Genomic DNA, 13,642 nt, shown 5'->3' with positions numbered 1-13,642 from the left:
GTTGATTATTAATTAATCTTCCTTGACCTTTTTGTTCTCCTGGGGATGTATTTTCTTGTCTCAAAGGTAAATATGTTTCACCTGCTCTTCATAGAAGAAAATGGATAAAAATTATCAAGTATTTCAAAATACAGCTTTTAAATGTCCAGTTCAAGAATCAGTGCTCTAAGTCATTATAATCTGGACACTTTTATAAAATTACAACAGTTTAGTTCTCCCTGAATATTTATGGTGATCTTATTAAGAAATAATAAACTTGAGCTCGTTAAGTAATGATAAAAAATCATTTAAAAAAACAACTTAAATTTAATGAACAACCTTCTGTGGAAATTTCTTTTGCTAACTAATGGATGTCCATAAAGTCTGTATTATCAGATTGTGTGTAGTCCAGATAGTCCTCTACAAGTGCTCCCTCTTAAGAAGTAAGGAATAGATTCATAAATTTATCTTGAACATATACGGATGACAATGACACTGCAAAGTATATACCAAACTTAATTAAATTTTAACATGATTGATTGAAGGTTTGTTCGTTTGGGTTTTTTTTTTTTTGTTGTTGTTGTTTTGTTTTGTTTTCTCAAGACTTTTATGTTGAAGTAAAATTTAACACAAGCAAAAACTGCTGTCGTCCTGGCTCAAAGTAGTCCTTAACTTAGAGTCTCACAGAAGGTAAACTGTCAAACCACTGCCTTCTGTTTCCATTGTGGTGAGTCTTATTCGGTCTTTCTGTCTTACAGTGAAGAACAAGGGATTGGCAAGTAAGGTTTCTTAGGAGTCAGGCTTTTCTTTCTTTTAATATAGACTCACTATTGAAACTCCGGTGCTCCAGCCTTTTTAATCTGTATCAGGAGAAATGTACCTCTCACTTGAGATTAACCAGACATCATTGTTTACCAAGAACAGCCATGCCTAATTGTACTAATTGTTGAAAAGTCCTTATTGTCAACTCTGTCTCCCCATACACGTGAAAATGTCCATAATACAACCCACAGACCATATGGAGCACAGGAGGAAGGAAGACCAGGGAGTGGAGGCTTCAGTCTGCCATTGAAGGGGGAACACAATTGTGGAAGGTGGAGGGAAAGGGGCACTGGAGAGGGAGGAAGGAGGGGGAGGAAATATGACTGGGAGTATCAAGAACTGGGGGAGATGTGAGAGAGGTACAAAGAATCAGGAAATTGAACAAAAATATGTAGGGGGGATGAGAAACTGGGGATAGCCATTGGAGGGTCCCAGATACCAGGGAAATGTGAGACTCCAGGCACCCAATGGGGATAACTTTAGCAGAAATGCACAGAGAAGAGGAAGATAGAATCTGTTGCAACCACCTCCAGCAGATAGGCATGGCCCCAGGTCAAGGGATTGGGCCAACCACCCATCTCAAAGTTTATAACCCAGCAATGCTCCTGTCCAAAGGAAGAACAGGGACAAAAAAATGGAACAAAGACTAAAGGAAGGGCCGACTGGGGACCACCCTACCTGGGGATCCATCATGTCTGCAGACATGAAACCTAACATTGTTACAGTGGTCAAAAGGCACTTTCTGACAGGAACTTAGTGTGGCGGTTCCTTGGGAGGTCCGGCCAGCAACTGACCAATGCAGATGTGGATGCTTGGAGCAAACTATCAGACTGAGCTCAGGGAACGTGGTGGGGGAGCTGGTTGAGGGACTGGAGGAGCGGGTGGGGATTGCAACCCTATTGGAAGAACAACATAGGCTGGCCTGACCACCCAGTTCTCCCAGAGTCTAGACCACCAGCCAAGAAGTGTGTACCTGGAGGGATCCACGGCTCCATTTACATGTGTAGCAGAGGATGGCCTTGACTGACAGCAATGGAAGGTGAGGCCCAGGGAGACTCAATGCCTGGGCATAGGTGGATGCTGGAGCAGTGGGATGGGAGAGTATGTGTATGGGAAGTGGTGAGGATACCCTCTTACAGGCAAAAAGGGTAGCTAGCGGGGGAGGGCAGATGTGGGATGGGGGGCTGGAGGGCTGGGGGAGGGATTACTGGGAAATGGGATATCATTTGAGATTTAAATGAATGGAATGATTAGAAAGAAAGAAAAGAAGGAAGGAAGAAAGGAAGAAAGAAAGAAAGAAAGAAAGAAAGAAAGAAGGAAGGAAGGAAGAAAATAACCCATGTGCTATGTTCTATTGAGGATCATTTATACATTCTTTACTTGCACATTAATGTAATGGTTAAATGACATGATTTGTAAACAGGGAGATATAGAAACATTATTAATAAATGTGTGTTGATTACATGGCATATAATTCCAGTGCAAGAAATATAAGTTGCACAGGAAGTTCTAGAGTCACAAGCCACTGCAGCAGACATAACAGACAATGGGAAAGTATTAGTGTCTGTGAGGCATTCGAAGTATCTACAGAACATCTGATAATGTCTCATATTTATTTACATTTAAAAACTCTGTGCTCTATCAGCGAGCCCGCATTCCAAAGATTGCAAAGCACTACAGTAATGAAATGTGAAAATAAGAAACAATATTATTGGTAGAAAATATGCACTCTGCTTGTCCTGATCTTTTAAGTAGATATTTTAGGCAGACAGTATGTTATGTATCAGGCATTACTTACCTGGTTTTAATTGTTGGACACAATATTTTTTGTCTAGATGAGTGTTGATAATTACTTTATCAGAGAGAAACAGAATAACTGACCAGTTATCAATGCATTGGGCGCCTACCTTCTCTCCAGCTGATAAGTATGAGTATAACTCATTGTACTTTACAATAGTGATGCTACCGTACCTGAGAACTGGATGCATAGGAAACTTCACTGGAAGGTGAGAGCATTCTGTCCCAGTGTGTTGAAAACATTCAACCTGGTGGACATGATCGCTCATAGTCTAATTTCACTTAAACATACTCAGAACACTCACACTGTAATTTGGAAACTCAAACGGCTGAAATCCTACTTTAAAGCTATGTGCACCGTTGGCCACTTGGCCACTTAAAACTGAGCACATGACAGACCAGGAGTTACAGTGCTAAGCACAGCCAGATTTCCAAACACAAAGCACTCTTTCTACTGAGTGTCTGCAGCTTTGATACCACTGAGATGCTGATGAAATGTGTGAACTACCAGATATGAGGAACTATCTTCTGTTGAAACACACTAGCTTGCCCTTTACCACACTGGTGCTTCCAGCCATAGCCAAGAACTTTGGGCTAACCCAGAGCTGACACTTAAGAGGTTCACTTCTAGCTCAATACAGGTCAGTTACAAGCCTGAACTACAGGTTTTCTCAGGGGAAAGCCTACCCCACTTTTGACCCTTATCTTGAGAAAATGGCAAAGGGAAATGGCGACTCTTTAAAGGATTGTGATTGGAAGGGCTATAAACGCTGCCTTTTTATGCACACTAATAATCTACTTATTTTTTTTTTTAAGTTCATGTCAGGTCTGCTCCAATAGTCACCTCAGCCAAAGACAGAGAGATGGAAGGTCTTGGAGGCTCTTTGTTGTTTTAGTTCAGAGCATTTTGTTTGGGCTGATACAATGTTGCATAATAATGTGAGAGCTGAGAGTTTATTCTTTTTAATCTCACAGACGCATTTCTAAAACCACAAACATCTTCTTTCAGCATTTTTCTTCATAATTCCTAAGTTATTATCAGACCATATGAATGAGAGGAAAATAATTTCTTCAAAGTACACCTGAGGTTTTATTACAGACAATAAATCATTATTTTCTCGCTGACAGGATACCAGAAACAAGTTTACTCTCTGGTTTGTTTGTTTGTTTTAATCTCTTTTACTGCCCAGAATATATTTGGGAATATCAAATAGCACAAGATATTGTACACGAGGATAAGACAAATCATTTCCAACAAGTAGCAGGAATAAGGTCAGGAATAAACTCTCCTGCATAGCTGCGCTGTGGAGAGCTGCTTCTGGAGAGGGCTCTGTCTCTCCCTGGGAACATCTGGCAGACATCCAGGCAGGGGCTCTGACAAGGGAGCTCATCTACCGCCAAAACAATGTGCCTGGGTCTGCTAGTGACTGGGTAAAGAAATGCTGCATTCTGGTGACACTGTCCATTGTGCTTGTATCAGCTGGTCTGGAAGCTCTAAAGGGGGGTGGAGGTGGGTGGTAAACAAAGGCATTCTGGGTTTCAAGGTGTAGAAAAGCAAGCCATTCCAAACAAAAGTAGGCAGAGGTCCCCTTCGGCTGTATGTTTTCTCTATGTGCCATGTTTTCTCCTATCTCAAGACCACGTAAAAGGTCTTCTGTATCATGGTTTAGATAACTTTCTTGGATGAATTTCCATATTTCAGTCTTTTTCATACATGTCTCCCAGAAGCAAAATTCTAACCTATATTTTCACCATCTCATCTCGTTTCACCTGTATCCTCACATCTGTTTATCTTCCTTCTCTGGAGCATCTCTTCTGGGAAGGTGGAATGATTTCTATGAGAGTTCGTAGCGCCCATCATTTTGAAGATACATTTTATTATACATAAGGGAGAGGTTGTGATAAAACATTATGCAGTTTACTGTTTTAAAAGGAAATACTAAGACTTTAAAATCAAAGAAAATATTTTTCAGCCATAGTAACTTTTTTATATCTTCCAGTCAAAAGCATCGAATGCAATTATTTTCAGTTATGAAAGGCTGGGTTTATGACTTCTGTGGTGTGAAATTCTAAGTAGAAAAAAAATCTCATTATAAGTGGTGTACAATGAAGGTCAAGTAAATAATCTTGGGTATTTTTTCCTAAAGAACAGTAAAGAAAATTAGCGTAGATTCTTAAACGATGTAGAGGATTGAGCAATTATCCACTCATGGTAGAATTAGGTAGACACACTGAAGGCTAAATTTAGAAGCTTAGCTGCAAAATGATGTTGCAGATGACATTCAAAAGCTGGATTAAAAAGCAGTAGTATCTGCTGCATTAAGAAATGTGTTGCTGTGAAATATGATGAGGGGAGGGTGTTGAAGTGGGTTTCTGAGTGAACTTTTCAACTCCTGTGTAAAAGACTGCTTTTAGATTCAAGGGAGAACTTCCTGACTTAGGAAAAGGCAAACCTCCTTGATCTACATTCTACAATGAAAGCTGTCATCAGCAGACCTACCCTACATTAAAATATGAATGCAAATATGGCATGGACAATGACAATTGTCTATGGCATATATGATGCCATAAATTATGAAAAGGGAAAGCAACACTAAATAAAAAATGAATCTGAGGAAGGGATGGAGCAAAGAAACCTCACTGGGAAAAATTTGGACTTCACTGCATTATGTCTCTTTCTAAAGACATTTCAGGAGAAATAATAATCTTTGAAGAATAATAATACTTTGAAGAATAAAAGCATCCTTAACTATAAGAACAGAGGGAATTGAGAATTTATTTTAGTTTCATTTCAAGGAGGGACTAAATGTTTCCACAGACATGCTAAAGGCATGAATTATTTGGCAGAGGAGAACTGGGTGCCTGTCCACTGACATGATCAAGCTTGCTTTTACTCATTGTCTAGATAGTCCCGAAGGCAATAGAATTATCATGTAAACCCAACTTTTAAATAAGTAGGCTCTGTACTCCTATAGAGTAAATAGGGGTGTAACAGGAAATTTCACATTCTTTGTATGTAGAATATTTTAGTAAAGGCTATATAATTTCATCAATAGTAGCTCCTACCTAGAGCTATTATGTCAATTATGCAAGCACTAGAGAGACCATAGTCAGGGACAAATTGTAGAAGGTAGGTGGCTTGAAATGTTATAAATTTATCATTCTACAGTATAGTTATTTGGGTTAATTCTTACACTGAATATCAAATAAGCTAGAAATACATATGTTTAGATCTAACTTCATTTACATAACTAACCATCACGTAAAAATCATGTGACTATGGTTTAGACACTAACGTGTATAAAGAAAGAATAATATACATTCCATCTATAAGAGAGAATAATATAAGAGACAAAGGAGTAGAATATAAATAAGTTTATAAAGAAGAACTCAAAGTTTACATTGGAGTAGGTTTTAAATACAGTCTTGGGAATTCTTAAAATCCAAGTAAAACGCAACAGTAAAACTTTGGTACTTAAATCATTTTGCATTTTGCTATTTATATCAGACACTTTCATTTTCATATAACTGAACCATTTCCTAAGACTAAATCATTTCATTTTATACAAGTAAGATTGAGGCTTAGGTGACATGACCAAAGGTTAAAACGCAGACTATCTCATTTAGAAGGGTGTTGTACCTGTGATGCATGTGCCTTGTATAGAGTGTGCCTTGTATTTAGCAAAACAGAACATGTCATGGGTGGGTCGCCCTTTAGTTGACACAGATTCAGTGTCTCTCCTGTTGACGCTATAAGGCTTACTATAGATATCTCATTATGAGAAGACTTTTTTTGATAGATCATAGCACTGAATTGTGCTATGTCCTAAATTCTTGAAATGTGAAAGAATTCTAAGTGAAGTTGTTGGTAAATTTATGGAAAGAGAAGGACAAATCCAAAACCTTTTATGCCAAGAGTAATGACTTTCTATAAGTGACAGAGTACACACCTGTCAGCAGTCTATAGTCAGCAAGTAGAGGTAAGAAGAGTATATCTTCACAAAATTCAAAGCAGTTTGGCAAGATTACTAACTCCAAACTAAAGAAATTCTAGTTTGTATTTGGATGGCTGAATTTTAAGTTTTCATTGCCTTAAAATTTACTCTTACTGTATGCTGTAGAATTGAAACAAAGACCCTTCACCAGAGACCATCTGAGAGCAGGCTATACTGCTTCGACCTTAAATTTCCTGCCTGGTAAAAGGAAAATACTACACAGCACTGAGACTTGTGATCAATAGCTCTTTTTGTTCTCTTTTGCTTTCCTATGTCAACATAGAACAGAGAATTCAAGACTTTACCGAGGTCCATTTAAGTAATTTTCATTAAACACATAGAATCAGGCAGTCTCTTAAAGTATTTGAGACTTTTTAAAATACAAGCAGTTACATTTTAAGCTGTACCCAACGGTATGGATAAGTGAATTTATTTTGCCTAATACAGACCTGATGTGAGACACTCAGGCTATAGGAGTTCTACAGGAGTGCGCTGCAATGCTAAGAGCTCAGAATGGGTTTGCACAGCCCTTCTAGAACATTCGAGTCAAATGTTCTAGTGCTACAAAGACACCCTTTCCTTTTTCTCCCTCAGCAGTGTTTTGCTATTGGATGACTGAAATGTTTGACCAGTTTGAGGATGATTAACACACTGGTCAGAATATAATGGTGACATCAGCAGTTACACTGCTCAGAACGATGCAGTGCAACTACACCTGTTCCGCTGTCATTTGTTGACTTTAGCCTAAGAGGTCAAACATAAGAGATGGATAGTATCAATATCCTTACTTTATCCATGAGAAAATTAGGCTGCAGGGACCAGAGTTATTACTAGTTACACAAGTGTGTTCACCTTTACCACAGGGCCCACATTATAGACTCTCCCATGCCTTATAAGATGATAATAAAGGTAAATGTTATTTCAGGTAGCACTTTTCACAGCAATATGGGGGAAACATTTTGTCCATGAGTGTTATTGGTAACTTTTAGGGGGAAATTTGCCAGATGGGCCTTTGGAAACAGAGCTGGTGGTGAGGGGGTCTTAGGCTAATATAAACACGTAATACTGTGTAGGGAAACAGTTTTGAAGCTCGAGTAATTGATCACATCATGAATGTTTCAATGGCTGATCTATGTGGAGCTAATGACCAACCCCGGAGAAAAATCTCGTCAGTGCAGCAGTTTTCACTCTACAGGGCTTCGGGAAGTGCCATGTTTCTACCTCACACATTGTTCAGACTCTTGCTAGCCTCCTTAGGGAAGGAGGAAAATCAACAGCTGTAAATCATCACTGATCTTCACGAGTTTTAATGGGTCTTGGTTTCAAATATGCTGCACTGTTAGCACCATTTACAAATGTAGATTTCCAATGCACATTTTGCAAGTTAGGTACTGACACCAGTTCTGCCTCAAATCATATATGTAAAAAGAATTTTAGACCAAGTCTAGAAATAATTAAAGATTGTCAGATATGACTGTGTTAGAGATTATTATCAACATGGTTTCTTTACATGAGATGTTGGGTGGTCCTCCTCAAGAAGATAGTCCTGATTTATGAATCTAGGAAAGACATCAACCTTGGGAGAACCTAGCCCAACTTTGGGAGTGGCCTTGATCCTCAAGCTAGATTGATAAGGTCAACAAATAGCTCTGAAATGATTCTGTAACTAACTCCTTGTGAAAAAAGTCATTTTTATCCCTAAGAAATACTATGTGAAATTTGCATATCTCATTTGCATTGAAATATTTAAAATAAAAGCTACCTCAAGGGACAGGGAAGGAAGCCAAGCCCCTTGGCTGAGGATGGTCTCACCTTCCACAAAAACCAGAGAACTCAGTTCTCCCAGATACCTGCACTTCGTAAGACCAAGTTAGTAGGATTGTGCTGTGATTAGACACGACACTGCTTGTCAGATGTTAATAGAATATACAGGTATATTTGTGTAGATAGATTGCTGGAACAAAGTTTGTTGTGTGCGTGGCAGATCAAAGAGGCCAATTGGTGGAAATCAAGGGAATCGTTTCTATTTTATCATTTACTTTTATATTGATAATAAGAATGATATATGTTAAAATGTTGAGGGCTTAAATTCGTTTGTACGACAGACTACACTACGATAAAGATAAGGCATTATTATACCAGTTTTTAGTAAGTGCAATTAGTACTGAAACAATTCAGGACTAATATTTTAAAGCCCAATCCTTTATTTAAAACTGAAACTCCCATCTCTATGTACGGACCCCCAGCTATGATTTAGGGCTACTTGACTGTGACCCTTCACACTTACTACCTTACTCAATCTGCTCCACAGTCCCAGCAGATAGGTATCATTCTAACCACCTTTCACCTAAGGATGCTTAAGCGGCCACAGTTTAAATAACTTAGGCAGCATTGCTAACCGAATGCAGAGCCAAGATCTGAGGATAGATCTGTCTTCCAAAGCCAGATTTCGTTCCAGGAAAATGGATTAGATTAGCAACAAAATCCATTTATCTGTACGATTTTCGAGTAAGTTGATTTTAAACTTGGATTGTCTAAAATTTAATTTTCTCTGATTTTTTAAAATACACCCTTTGTTATTTTTCACATCCACTTTTTTTTTTTTTTTTTGCCGACAGTAACAACGCTTGCAGTGTACTTTAATTTGGGGAAGTACAATGTGTCATCTGCCATGAATACAAACCAGAGGCAAATACCTGACTGGAGCCTCTGCCTGTTCTTCTCCCTGTACAGCAAGGTGGCTTACTAGACTTAATCACATTAAATCACCTAGATGGTTGAAGAATCAGTCCCTCCTCATCTCTGCTACTAAAATCTGCTATTTTGATCGATAAAATGGATTTTTCCTTTTAAGACTCATGGATTGAAATGGCTATAAGTAAATGGAATAAAACATTTCCATACATCGAAAGTATGACCCTGATTCATTAATATTCAGATTGAATTTAATAACTCTGACACTTGCCATATCCTCTTTTACATGCACTTATTTCTACCACTTTTAGATGAGCTCTATTCCCTTTTGTATGTCAAAAATTAAAGGGACAGTCATGGCTAATGTTTACACCAGGGAGGCAGCAGCATTTTGTAAAATAAACCTTGAGTCCTGCTTTCTGACTCTCTCCTTGAAGCACATGAAGAAAAATGATAAATATTATGTTTTCAGAGGAAAAACAAAAGAAGCGTAATAGTAATACTGAAGTCTTCTTGTGAAGCACTGAGTGATACATTCTCAGCTAGCATCCCATGAAAGGGAAAAATCAAATGGTTTCCCAGTATAGCATGAAGGTAAGGGAATACTTATGATTTAAATCCATGGGGAACATAGGTGACTCCTTTGCTATTCTCTTGAACATAATCAAAAGGCAGTGAAGCACACTAACAATGGCTGAGTAGTGGACCCTGCTATAGTGACCGATTTTATGTTTTAGACTGTCTCAGGAGAGACAAAGACGGCACAGAAAACAGAGCGGTGCTTTGCACTGAAGACTAACCTACGTGTTTAAAACAAAATGAACTTGTTCTCTTCAGCTCTCCAAATTTGTGTCTTGTTTTAAAGCCAAGTGCAATAACTTGGCTAAACCATGAGTCACATGGAGCAAAATAATATTTAGATAAAATGGCTGTCACTTTAGGGCAAATATCTCCATATCTCTTTGTTCCTAATGTCTGACACTTTAAATTTGAGATGGTGCAATACACAGTTTATTATATTTTTCCTATACTCAAGTTAAAAATGGACTTTGAAAGGCATCAAATGAAACAGTAGTTCAAGAACTCACAATGGTTGTGGAAGCTAGGTTGCTTAGTCCTGAGTAATGTAACTTACTCAAAAACTGGGTGGTCTTATTTTGAAGGAATTACAGATAAAGAACTTTTGGCAGTATGTAGTTTCTTTCCAGTTAGCAATTTGCATTTCCTTCTTCATGTATTTCAATCCTTTGGTAGGTACCATACAAGAGAAGCCTACTTGAGCTTGTATATGTACCACAGTGGTTTGTTCAGAAAACTCACACACCCTAAGCATTAACCAGAGAGTAATTCCAACTATATGAACTTACAGAACACTTAGAGACCTCTCAGTACCCCTCCATTTCTAGGTGAACAAATCATTAAGAAAATTTATTCATAGATCAATATTTCCCAGATCTTTTCTATGTGTATTTTATCTCTGGAGACATGCGATAATCTTGGAATACATATAGTCTCATCTATATGTCTTAATATTTCATGGAAAACAATCTCATCCAATGAGGTCACTAGGTAAGACTGCCATTCCAAAACTTCATCCATGATTATCTTACACCTTCTCAGAATTGTTGTTGCTGTTGTTGTTGTTGTTGTTGTTGTTATCTTTAGTGACATGGAAACAATCCAGCAATGTGCAGTTGGCATTTAAGAATTTGCATCTTTAAAGGCTGTTTGTAAGCGTCAAGGACATTGTAGTTTTTCTTTGCACATTGATGGATACATGCTTCTTCCCAAATTGTCTTTGTTATTCCCAAACATACCAATTCATCCTTTGACTCTTCCTCAGCCAGTCTAGTTTTCTACGTAAGCTATGTGTGTTCCCTGGGAAATGCCTTTCGCTTCAGTGACTTTATTTGTCTTTAGCTCAGTGTTTGATAGACACTTCCTGGACTCTGATAAAAGGCAGTTATCCTTGGCAAAACCATTTTATCCTTTTCTCCATTTTATTTAATACAGTGAGCCTTAGAATTGAGAATAGTACTATTTGTTGAATGAAGAAAAGTCAAGTATTTCCTTTTGTCTAACTATGAAGTCTTAGTCTTTGTTCTCCAGTATTATGGAGTTATCTTGTTCTCTCTCTCTCTCTCTCTCTCTCTCTCTCTCTCTCTCTCTCTCTCTCTCTGTGTGTGTGTGTGTGTGTGTGTGTGTGTGTGTGTATCTCCCCCCAAGATGACCTTTGAAGATACCAAGATTTTCCTTTTTTTTTTGTTGTTTTGTTTGGGGTTTTTGTTTGTCTCTTAGTTTTGTACATATTGATTGGGTGAAATATCATCTGTTGAAAGGTGAAATGAATATGCATCAAATAATAATTTATTAAGTAGCATAACAATTTATTCATAATGTATAAATGTAGGCTTTTTGTGTAGAGAGAACCATAGCTAGAAGTACTGAAGGTGTTCTTAAAAGTCAACTGGGCAGACCTCATCCAGCATGTGATACCTCTTACTTTTATTGCTATAAAGTCTGTTACCTAGAAGTTCCACCCAAAGGTTACCATGTGTCCTATGAGGTCCTGCTTAAATAATGGAAAACAAACAAATTGTGGAAATGTGGAATAGACAAATGCTAAATATTGCTGTAAGAATCATTGCTGATGCTGTTATTGTGGGAGGTGGAAAAGAATAGATTCATGTTTCCTTCCTAGGAATTTGTTCACCAGAAGACCGAGGTCCAGCCCTCATCCCTGCCCAACTCACACACACACTGCTTGAAGTATTTCTCTTTGTCATTAAGTTTGTCCAACCACTCAAGGACTTTGAATATTCATGTTTTACATTATTCCCGTCCTCATCTTATTTGTAATTGTTAACTAATTCCTTTAAGAACATGAAAAACATGAAAAATATTCTATAAATCTTTGGGGCACTTTGGGATCACTTTTACTGAACACCTCACTCCAGGGCATCTTTACCAGAGATGTTTAGTCTGAAACACTAGAACGCAGCTGTCAGGGGGAAAGTGCTTACTGTTTCATAAGTTTGTTTCTGTATTCACATCATCTCAAATGGGAATACTGAAATAGGTATCTTCTGAATGAGGAGCAGGATGAGTGTGGCTGTTAAGTACATCTATGCTATTCTCCTAAATTTAGGAATAGGTTCAGATTTGAGTCTCTCTTCCAGAAGTTACGTCCTGCCCTGTCAGGGTCTCAGAAGGCATCCAAGAACTGAATCTTCTTTATGTCAAGTGAACTTGACTATCAACTACTCCCCAACAAGGGTTTGTGCCCAGACCCTGTCAGACCTAAGTGAGCTTAGAAGAAAAGTCAGAAGTTAAGATTCCTCATTGAAGTGAAGCGCTTATCAGAAATACAATATAGATTCAATAGGAAAAGAAAAGTATTGTTCTTTTCTGTAAATCTTGAGAAGAAAGTCTTGTTCTTTTATGTAATCTTATTTATCTTGAAGAAAATATACAATTTTAAGGATGTAACTGTACTTCTAAGAAAAGGTTTTAGGAATATTCTTACTCCTTTAAGATTCATAAAAGAACATAAAAAGTATATCAGACTTGGAGATATTCCAAAATAATATAAATATTTGTAATGGGTGATAGAATTGCAGAATTGTTTTCATAGGTATTTTGCTGCTATTGGGAATGTAAGAGTTCATTGTCGTTTTTAATTTTTTTAGTTTGTTGTATCCCTGTTATGACAAAGTCAATGGGTAGAGAAATAGTTCAATTTGTACCTGGAGTGGAAATATGCCATTGTCACTGGAAGGGCATGGTAGCAGGAATAGGAGCAATTCACCCATAGCTGGAAAGCAGAAAGATGGATGCTTCTGTTGAGCTTGCTTTCTCCTTCTCATTCAGAGGGGATGCCCAGCCCTAGTGACCTATTGCCACATTGTTGTGGATATAGTTTATTGCTTATAGTACATTAATTGTGTTCCCAAATTACATGGGGATTCGCTTGTCTACAGGTAAGATATCATGGGTGCCTGTCCCCAGGTGGCTCTACTTGGTAAATAAAGTTGGTGGTGGCTAATGGCTGGGCAAAAAGTCAAAGGTGAAACTTTAGATTTCCCAGGTAAGAGAACCAGGGAAGAAGAAGAAGGATTGAGTTCCTCCATGACAGGGAAGAAGGAGCACCAGACAGGAGAGCTACAGAAGACAGAGTAACAGTCATGTAAGAGTTGAGGAAGAGTAGCCCCAAAGGGACTTCCTGCCCCCGATTGTGTCTGGAGTAGCAAAGATGGATTATAGATTTTTAGTTAAGTAATAATTCAGGAGTATCAGTGGGGAGGTGTTAGCAACATGAAAAGTTGGGAGTGAGCGACCCAGCCATTGAGCTGCTT

The 13,642-nt window shown here is 38.1% G+C and overlaps 1 protein-coding gene across 4 annotated transcripts in view; it reads left to right on the top strand.

The window, feature by feature from the left end:
* Sema3c (semaphorin 3C) overlaps nt 1–13,642 on the top strand; it is a 163,485-nt gene that overhangs the window by 58,751 nt on the left and 91,092 nt on the right.

This window comes from Rattus norvegicus, chromosome 4 (assembly GCF_021556685.1).
Source record: "Rattus norvegicus strain SHRSP/BbbUtx chromosome 4, alternate assembly SHRSP_T2T, whole genome shotgun sequence".
Lineage (NCBI taxonomy): Eukaryota > Metazoa > Chordata > Mammalia > Rodentia > Muridae > Rattus > Rattus norvegicus.
This window is presented reverse-complemented; position numbering and strand designations above follow the sequence as displayed.